This window comes from Contarinia nasturtii, unplaced genomic scaffold (assembly GCF_009176525.2).
Source record: "Contarinia nasturtii isolate CC-2019 unplaced genomic scaffold, AAFC_CNas_1.1 Cnas_scaffold_187, whole genome shotgun sequence".
Classification (NCBI taxonomy): domain Eukaryota; kingdom Metazoa; phylum Arthropoda; class Insecta; order Diptera; family Cecidomyiidae; genus Contarinia; species Contarinia nasturtii.
The window spans coordinates 10565442-10575872 of NW_022197544.1; the positions used below are offsets into that span (position 1 = coordinate 10565442).

The following is a 10431-nucleotide window of genomic DNA, read 5'->3' on the forward strand; positions in this document are numbered from 1 at the left end:
TTAAATGACTCTCAATCAACCATTTGTGAACGTTTTCACGCAATGGGAAAGATTTGAAAGCTAGGAGAAGGGTCCCACATCAACTGAACGAAAATCAACTCAAAGCACGAATCGAAGCATGCAAAAAAAATCTTGCCAGGCACAAAAAACATAGTTTTTTGTATCGAATTGTTACTGGCGATGAAAAGTGGGTCTATTACGATAACCCCAAACGAAAAGCAGCGTATGTTGATCCAGGCCAGCCAGGAGGTTCGCAGCCAAAACGAGACATTCATTGCCAGAAGGTTATGTTGTGTATTTGGTGGGATCAGAAAGGTGTCGTGTATTATGAGCTGCTGAAACCAAGTGAAACGGTTACAGCCCAACGCTACAGCATGCAATTAATCAAAATGGAGCATGCATTGAAGATTAAACCGCCACGGATAGCGTCTAAACAAGACAAAGTTGTGTTCCACGATGATAATGTCAGGCCACATCGAGCAGACATCGTTAAAAAAAAATACAAGACTTCGGTTGGGATCGGCTTGATCAACCCGCGTACTCTCCAGACCTTGCTCCTTCTGACTACCACTTGTTTCGATCGATGCAAATGGGCCTGTCCGAGATATCCCTAGGGGCTTTCATCATTCGTTCATACAAATTTATACACAATATTCACGTCCTATTCATCATATATACGATTAAAATTTCTCGCCTATACCAGTGAATAAGATGTATTTCAAACTTCAGTGTACACACACACACACAGTATTGCTACACAGAATCGAAGAAGATCCGCACAAAAGAGAATGAAAAAACATGTCATAGACGAAATATACACGAAATATACACCAAATATATGCAGTTATGCACATTTATTTGCGCGTATTACAGATGATTTTGCAATATAGTTCACTATTTACAGTATAAATCGTATACATTTGAAGATAATAGCCCCTAGAGATATCCTTTCGAAATCCTGAAGGAGTGCGAAAATGGATCGATGAATGGATAGCCTCAAAAGATGAGGAATTCTTTCGACGCGGAATCGACAAGCTGCCAAGAAGATGGGCCGAAGTCATAGCTAACGATGGGCAATACATTGGTTAATGTACTCATTCATTTTGTTATTCGAATAAATATAGATTTTCACCCAAAAAACGGTAAAAATTAATCGATACACCCAATATATCAACAACTTTGATTGTTTTTTTTCTCTCATTAGATTTGTGTTCAATTTGATGACAATTACAGTGATTTTAGTAAGTAGTACTACTTTCTAAGTACTCAAAAACGAGAATTTTCCTAGATTTTTTTATTATCAATAGTTTACATTGTTTTTCGTATGAATTTCACAATCGAATGCAAAGCATATCAATAATTGTACCGTTGTTTTTTTTTTCGATAAATTTCTTGAATAAAATTGCATATAAATTTAATTCGCGTGTTGCGCACAGTTAATGATAGAATGATTGGTAAATCTCTTACGGTCGATTTTAAAGCTTTATTTTAATTAAGATATTGATTTCAATTCATAGGAAATTTAATGCATAATATGACTTTTTGTCTCTTTTTTTCATTCCATTGTAACGTTAAATTCGACTGAAACAACACACATTTGCACACCGCATTCGACCATCAATATATACCCGATAATGGATGAATTTGCCCCAACAATTGTTTAGTGGGTATGTAAGTATTGAATTAACACAAAACATTGATTTTGAACCGAAAAAGAAATGTGTGTGAATGTAGAATTGTAGATTCATCAAATAAATTGTATTATAACTGAAAAACGGGGTTTCTTTTATTCTTTTATTTTTTCGTTAAATAACTATATATTCTTCTATATTTCCATAATAATGATGGAAGGTATATAATTTATAAGCTTGTCATTTGCTTTAACTTCAAAATGAATTAAATTTTCAATTGATTTGCAAAAAAATAACGATTTGTGTTATTGAAATCGATGAGCATAAAAGTAAGACAGTCAAATTCTATATAGGAAAATTGAGAATTCGCACGAAGCTATTTTTAAATGAAATAAATGGAATGTGCGTGTGCTCTGTTTATTGTTCATGCGTGATGTCGAAGCAAGAGTTTTAGCAAGCGCATGCGCTTTTTTGTTACTTTTTCTGCTATTTTTGTTGCCCGATGTAATAATCCATTAAAATGATTATTTCAAGATATTTTCGTGGAAAACCTCCATCTATTTTACTACATTCAAATGAGTTAACGGTAATTCTTTTATAGACCGTACACTTTAAAAACGCGAGTATATGTCGATATCGATACAGTACCTAGCAGATCTTGTTGATTACGTATAATGCACATATACTGCTATATAGACACGGTTACTCAGGGGTCCCCCATTCAGTTTTTCGTATTTTCTATTTTTCTTGGCAGTTCACATGTATCTTATTCGTTCTCTCTCTTCGCAGTCGACTTGTGTAAATAGCTCATATCTCCACTAAAAACAACATTCGGTTTGTGTTTTATTCTATTTTTCTCTTTATCGGGTTCGGACATTTTTCAGTCAATAGCATTCACTTTCATACTTGCGTCTACTATTTTGAAATTCTTTGCTCTCATTTTTGTCGTTTGTCGGTTGTTTCATTGGTGTGTTCATATGTTAATTAACTCACCGCAATTTTGTGTTCGGGTCACAGTATATGATCCAAAAGTAATACTTTAGTTTTCAGATAGTGAGAATATCATTGTTTTAATTAATTTGGGACAGTAGCTGATCATGGCGTAACTACAAAGTGTCGAAACATAGTGTATGTGCTGTGTTCTATCATCTGAAATCAGAAAATATTTGTATGGGATCTGGGCAATCTATGAGCAAGGAAACACGCACTATGTTTTCAATAATGCACAAAAAGGAAAGAATTACTCGAAACGTTTCTTTTTTTTAAATAAATCCACGTTTTTAAAAATTTAATTATTTCCTTGTTGCATCGCTAAAAATTTTTTAGATCTAATATTTAAATTGAAATCTAGAAAATAAACCTATCTATGTATGTGAGTGAAAAACACATCTCGATGTGTATACAAAAACAGACATATATGAAAATAGAGAAAAAATAATTTGACCAGGGTAATGAAAAACTTTAATAAATAAAAAAACGTGTATATATGTGTGTGATTTGATTTAATGTTAAAATCGTGTAAATAGTCGGTATTATATATGTATTATTCGTCAAAAATATTTTAAAAGTGCACAAATACATATTTTCAAATTATGTTTACGGGTCAAAATTAGTTAAATTTCATGAAAATTCATTATAAGCAAAAAAAATGTATTCATGTGTATAAAGTGAATTCAAACTTAAGGTGACGATTAAAAGGTAATAAAAAAAATCAAATATTATATGTATTTAGAAAAATATCGAATACATCTTATAGTCAATTCTTAGTGATCACAAATAGAAGATTTATTAAGACTATTGAAACGTAGCAAAACGTTTTCTGCTTTCTTGCTCACATCATATTTAACTATATTTGAAGAAAAAAAAAATTGATAATGAAATGAAGCGTATTTGTGTGTTAAAAAGAGAAGGTTGAGATAACATTTATTTTAATTCTTCGTTAGAGCCATGGTGTTTTCTCAAACCAAAACTTTTAAGCATATAAGAACAGATATAGTTTAATTCAAATTTGAGTAAATATTTATACAATAGTACTACCTTTTATAACTGAGTACAACATGAATAAATCTTCAATTTTCTGTCAACAATTTATTTTTATTCCGTGATAGAAGTCAAAGTGAACGTTGTCACTCTTAATTTGTTAATTAAGCTTTTTTCTATATATCATTGCAGACATCAACCATAATGAAATATCAAAGGGTCACACAAAAATATTCAATATAAATACATGGTAATAAGATAAACATTTTTAATTTGAGTTCTTTTTCCAATGAGTTACAAGTTATCAATAGTTGATTGAATCAACAAACCTAACCATGACGTTTGTAAAATTGCAAATGAGACAAAAAATTCGAAATGATTGTAAAGATGACACCTCTAATTAATAAAACGTCCCCTTTTAAATACATTAATTAATTTTCAATACTGCTTCTTTAACATGTATGTCCATTACACAGTAAGAAAATATCAGCCGACGCTATACGCAAAACCGACTGGTACGTGCGCTCATACGTTTTTACATCTTTTACATCTAGTGACCAAACGATTTTTCGACTGATTCGTTACTCTTTGTGCGTATCTTCGCACAGTCGAAAAATCGTATGGTAATAGATGTAAAAGATGTAAAAACGTATAAGCGCACGTACCAGTCGGTTTTGCGTATAGCGTCGGCTGATATTTTCTTTCTGTGTAGTAGTGTACGAGATCAGATTTCTGGAGGGGGAGTGTCGTGTTTTCAAAAATCTCATTCAATATAGTGTAAAATTCTCAAATTCTGGTTAAAAAAAGCAAAAAATGAATGTGTGTAAAAATGTAAAAATGTGTATATACAACAAATGGTGATAATTAATAATGCTCATTTCAACAATAATTACGCATGAAATGCGGAAACATTGCAATTTTGTAACAAATAAAATTTAAGCTTACTGAACATTTCATAAAACAAATCCATGAATATCTCCGTGAATGGGCTATTTTAAATCTCATTCGTATATGATATGATAGTTTTTTATATATTCATTACATATTATTAAAATATTCAGCCATTTATTTTTCAAAGGGTTGAGGGTTTTCGTTACAACCATCCAAAGTATTCTCAAGCTCATTCAAACTTTTTATTTGGCAAAAACACTTAAAAATAGGTAAATTGGAACAAAAATTAACTAATATACAATACAACAATAAAATATTAAAATATAGTCAATTATAAAAAACATACCGCAATACCGTAAAAAGGTTACTGCATATGCAGTGTTTGTTTCTGCATTTATATGTAAATTGAATTCAATGCGCGTAACGTTTATTCTTTTTTTCATCGAAGAATGAGGCAAATCTAGATGCGAATGAAATGAAAGTAAAAAAACGTTCTACAATTTAATGAACACACAGGAAAAAATCCCTTTAATGGGTTTATATATTCTATATAAAAAAAATCGATTTATTAGGTTTCAGGATAATTATACAGGATATGTCTATGTGTGTGTAGTTTGACACACATAACAATGTCGCTGTTATGTTTTTTCTTGTGTGAAGTATTTTTAAAAAGATCCATTGTCCAAAAATATGCTTCAACTTATATGTGCCAGAAATTGCGTTCATCTTTAAGTTGAATTTGTCGTATAAAGTCTGAAAAGCGGCAAAAACAGTAGTGCTTTTTCATTCACGTCTTATGTGCCATAAATAGAGACATAAAAATTATTGTGATTTGGTTAAACTCTTATGATAACGAAATATACAATTCTGAATATACAATATACATAATTTTTGAATTAATCAAACTGTTCTGTCATATGTTGACATGTGCAACTTTCACTGCTGTTGGTTTCCTTCATTTTATACTGTTCGTTCTTAAAATGTATGGTGTGAATGAATTAAGAAATTTTACCAATGTTCTAATGATACATGGAGAATTTAAACATAGAAACGCACTACACGTAATCAATTATGGGCAATAAGAAACATTGCCGCATAGTACACCAATTTATAGTGGTGTAGACTATATCAATGACGATTCAATGATATCAAAGAAGTTCACTAGTATTTTTTGAGAGAAAAACGTCCATTCAGTTCTATGCGAGGGGAAATGATTTTTTTCTGGTTTGTTTTGATTGCGGATAAGACAATCTTTCTTATACTTATTAAGCTTGAAGAAGAAGCAAAATTCCATCTTGTTTCTGTATTAAGTTGAGCAAAATCTATTTTTAACTAACATATGTTGGTTAGAATTGTGTACAGTGGATATTGTAATGTGAGATACCTAAAAAATGTGCTAAGGGAGCGTACATATTTTTGAATCGATTTATCCATGCTGGTGGAAAACTGGCAATAGATGAAGGTATCTTCTTTTTTTTTCTCGGCAAATCATTTTAGTGTGCGTAGTTTAGATAGAGCGTAGTTCTATTTTTCTCGAAATATTAAACGTCCGATTTCAACAAGAACAGCATTATTGAATTTACGAATTAATACCGACCATATTTGAATCGAAATTATTGGATTTGATATTTTCCACTGAAGATTAAGGAATAAAAAAGTTCTCAATTATTTCAGTTTAATAAATAAAACAAATTCACATATTCTGTTTGAAGAAATATCTGAACATTTAGGGCCCACCGGATAAATCTTATTGTCCGACATCAAGTTATTTTTGTGAAAATTGAAATATGCTTTAACCCCCAACGCAGACTCACCACATATGCCACATACACACAAACAATAGTTACCACATAAGAGTTTCTATGCTGGTGTTTGTGAATTTTATATTCGAGCATAATACTGGTGGAAAAATTTAAATGTTGAGAGACATTTTAAAGGTTGGAATAATAGAGGTTTATACGAATAAATTCGAAGAACAAACCTCAATTGTGGACAATCACATGAGTCGTGACTTTCCAATATATCAATATATTCATTACAAATTGAATACGAACTAACGAAAACTCACCACCGGGCACAAAGAAAACGTTTGTATGTCTCTACATAGGTGTGTATGTATTTGTGTTTCTATGTAATCTAAGAGGAGCTTTCACAATAGCTGTAATCGTCTATTGAATGAAGAAATGGAAATATAAAATTCTCGATTTTCCTATGTATTTCAAAAACTACATAAAATAAAAACAAAATATTTAAAAAAACTCAAGGTGATATTGACAAATATTGCAAGGAATCGACATAATCTAATCGAATTTTGTCCAAAAAATAATAATAAATATAAATATTTTTACTTGTGCAGTGCTTCGTTCCAACAAATATCATTCCGTGGATTCATTTTTTAGCTTTTCACACATTAGATAGTTGGAAAATATAATAGTGATAACATAGACTTTATAACTACCCCATTTTCAAAGTTTTACGGAGACTTATTACAATTAGTGACCAGACTACATTATAATAAACATGATCACTACAATCTTAAATAAACAAGTATATAACAATATATATATCCTTTTGTTATTAACGTTTCAACACTTGAGATATTATTAAAATTCAGCTTACAGCTAATAACTGTCATTCCGATAAAATAATGTCATATAGTGAGCACTCTAAAAAATCGATTCTCATTAATTTCCAAATGAGAAGCAGTACTGAATTTACTACAAAAACTAAATACGAAAATAACGATAAAATACATACAATACATTAAAAATTAAATTAGATCAAAAAAAAAAAATTCAGTTTTGTATATAGTTTTTATATCATTTTCAAATTAGTTGCGTCGTACAAATAATGATTTAAACATAATTATAACTTCTAATAGATGCCGTACCATATTTAAAATAATTGCATTATTTTGAACATGTTCATTACAGTTGTATTATTCCTAAAATAATATGGATTAAAGGAGCAAGATGATTGACGACATTTTCTCAGAAATAATGAGACAAATTACACACACACACTTTGTATTTAGCATTTTTTATCAAAAGAAACAAATCTGCCAAATAAAAATAAAATTGCCAAATAAAAACTAAATCCCAAAGTGACCATAACGCAACAATACACATCAAATTCAATTTTTCGTGTTATCTTATAAAAAAGAGATTGGGAATCGTCGTCACGATAACAACTAGTAAACAATTTGAATTTACTGAAAGAGAGATAACACCAGAATCCAAAAAATAAATGCCAATCAAACATAAAATTAAGTTAATCGAAATTATTGAACTAGTATGATTGATAACAATAATTTCATGGATCAATTATATCACAATTCTGGTAAGTTGACTTCAACTTCAAAATGGCACAAATATAAATTTTGATATTCGCTTTACAAATATCAGGAACATTTTTCAACGCAAAATCATCTAATATCAGACAAAAATTCATGGTAGAAGTTTGAAGCCGGATTTAGGTTTAGTTTCAATTATTTCTAACGTTACCAATGAAAAAAAAAGGTTATGAAAAGCACCATCGATTTGAATAAAAAACAAACAAAATGAGAAACTCAAAACACGCAAACAACGTTCGTTTGCCACGCGAATAAACTTCTTATTTTAATATGAGTGCTTCTTCTCACCATGGTGCTTTTTCTCATCCCAATAAACAATTGTTGTGGCAAATTCATCCATTATCGGGCATATGTTGACGGTCGAATTTGGGTTCGGATTTGTGTGTAGTTTCAGTCGAATTCAATGTCATCAATGGAATGAAAAAATTCAATTAGTATGATACAAAAATTGACTTGATATCCTATTCAGTACACTATACTAACCTACAAGAATACTTGTACTGGGGCAAGGCCACAATTTAATCTTTTTTTATTTTTTTTTATTTATTTATTTCACCGCCTGTTCTCAGACTGAATATATGTATCACAATTATTTTACAATATCATTCGCAATGAAACACTACCCGATCGAATATCCAGCCACCAGTATTTTCGACTTCGGAGCAGCAGATATCGACTGTGTCCATTGCATATTTCTAAATCATAATACAATTGTCCTTAACTAGCCAATTTATCGATTATTAAATATCACATTGTCCAATTTAACAATATTATTTCTAAAAGTTTGTCTCGATGCCGATTCCAAAAATGTTTCCCTTATTAAATTAAAATTTCTACAAGCCACGTAAAATGGTTGATTGTGTGCATACTCCGATGTAAATGTTCTAGCTCTAATCAGTTCTGTATTTCTTAAATTTCTTTGGTTTTCGTTGTATTGCAGTCGTGTATGCTTGAATTGATGAAATTTTCAAGAGAACATATGCAGTCTTTTTCGAAAAATACCCGTTATGTGTGCGGTCAATTTTTGGTTGGTTTGCCAATTTGGCCACCCCCACATGACATTTTTAAGTCGCAATTGGCACCACTCGAGAGCTTACTTTAAGATCTTTCGAACGAATAGGCATATGTCCTGGTTATGTCAAGTCTAGGTCCCACAGCGACCGTATGAAATAATGGCCATTTTTGCATGATCTTTTGCATAGTTTGCCATTTATACTAACATTTTTATAGATTTCTTTTAATTTCTAATAAGATCAAACTATATTATTACTTATTATTTTTTTGCACTAATAAGTATAGTTATTAGAATGTTACTAGTCAGAAGACTAATAAGATGCATGTATCTTATTAGTATAGTTATTAGTATAGTTTCTCATCAGTATATTTCGATTGGTCTTACTAGAAGAAAATACTACTGAAAACAGCAGAAAGGCAGTCAAAATCACAAAAAAACTCCCGATCGATTTTTCTGGCATTTCCGATGGGAAATCGGCAAATATAAGCAAATTTGTGTTCACAAAGTGAACACCATACAGCCAACTACTTTTTGGCCCAAAATCAAAATCCGGTGGAGTTGGCTGATTGGTGGACTTTCAGGATTTGGCCTGGTTTCCAGAACTTCCAAAATGTAATTCCTGTATAAAATTACTCGAATAATATATATATATGGAATTACATTTTGGAAGTTCTAGAAACCAGGCCAAATCCTGAAAGTCCACCAATCAGCCGAATTCCAGCTGGCTTTAAGACCTTTCCAACGATATGCATATGTCCGGGCTGTGTCAAGTGGATGTGCCTCGCAGTCCGTGGAGACAAAAGTCAAAAAGTGACTTTTGGAGGCCGGCCAGGGCCAACATGTCGGCCATATCGAAAAGTGTCGGAACAAAAAAGTCTTAGTATTTTATGAACTTTAATCACAGAAAGTTTCAAAAAGATCAGAATCGAGTACGCATTATTGCGCACACACATACCAAATGACTTTCATAGGAAAATCATATGAAATTTTTTAAATGCGGAATTTTTCGAACAGATTGATCGATTTCGACGTTTGAGGTATCGTTGGAAAGGTATTGAGCTCTAAAATCAGAATATCGATGTTTCAGGTGTCAACGACCTCATTTAGTGCCGTCACAGAAACAATACATGTACACAAGCATCACACGTACAAGCCATAACAACAGAGAAAGATATGCTGAGCGAACATTCTAATACATGCGCTCACTACTTAGCTTCATCGCTGTGATACTTTGAGCGTACATGTGATGTTTATGTATTTGTATTTTTTCTGTGACAGCTACAGTTGACAATTTTGTATTGCACTATATGTTTTGCTCCGTAAAATCGATGACAATCAACAAAATGAATTTAAAATAATTTTGAGTATTGTTTTAATATTTTGAATTTCCTTCAGGATTTTTTTTAATCCATATGGATTTTTTATATAGAAAAATCCTAAAAGTATACAATTTAGTCCGACTGGGCCCACAGTGAACCCAAGATATTATCTCATCTTTGCGTTTTTCAAGATAAGATTTGGTATCTTATCTAGATACTATTTTGAAAATTTTAAATTCATCT

The 10431-nt window shown here is 31.3% G+C and overlaps 1 long non-coding RNA gene across 1 annotated transcript; it reads left to right on the forward strand.

Annotated features, from left to right (window-relative positions):
- Positions 1-2477: 2477 nt before the first annotated feature.
- Positions 2478-4772, forward strand: LOC116352381. Its single transcript, XR_004202283.1, has 3 exons — positions 2478-3329; positions 3804-3861; positions 4690-4772. It is a non-coding gene; the product is annotated as an uncharacterized LOC116352381 (long non-coding RNA).
- The last annotated feature ends 5659 nt before the right edge of the window (positions 4773-10431 follow it).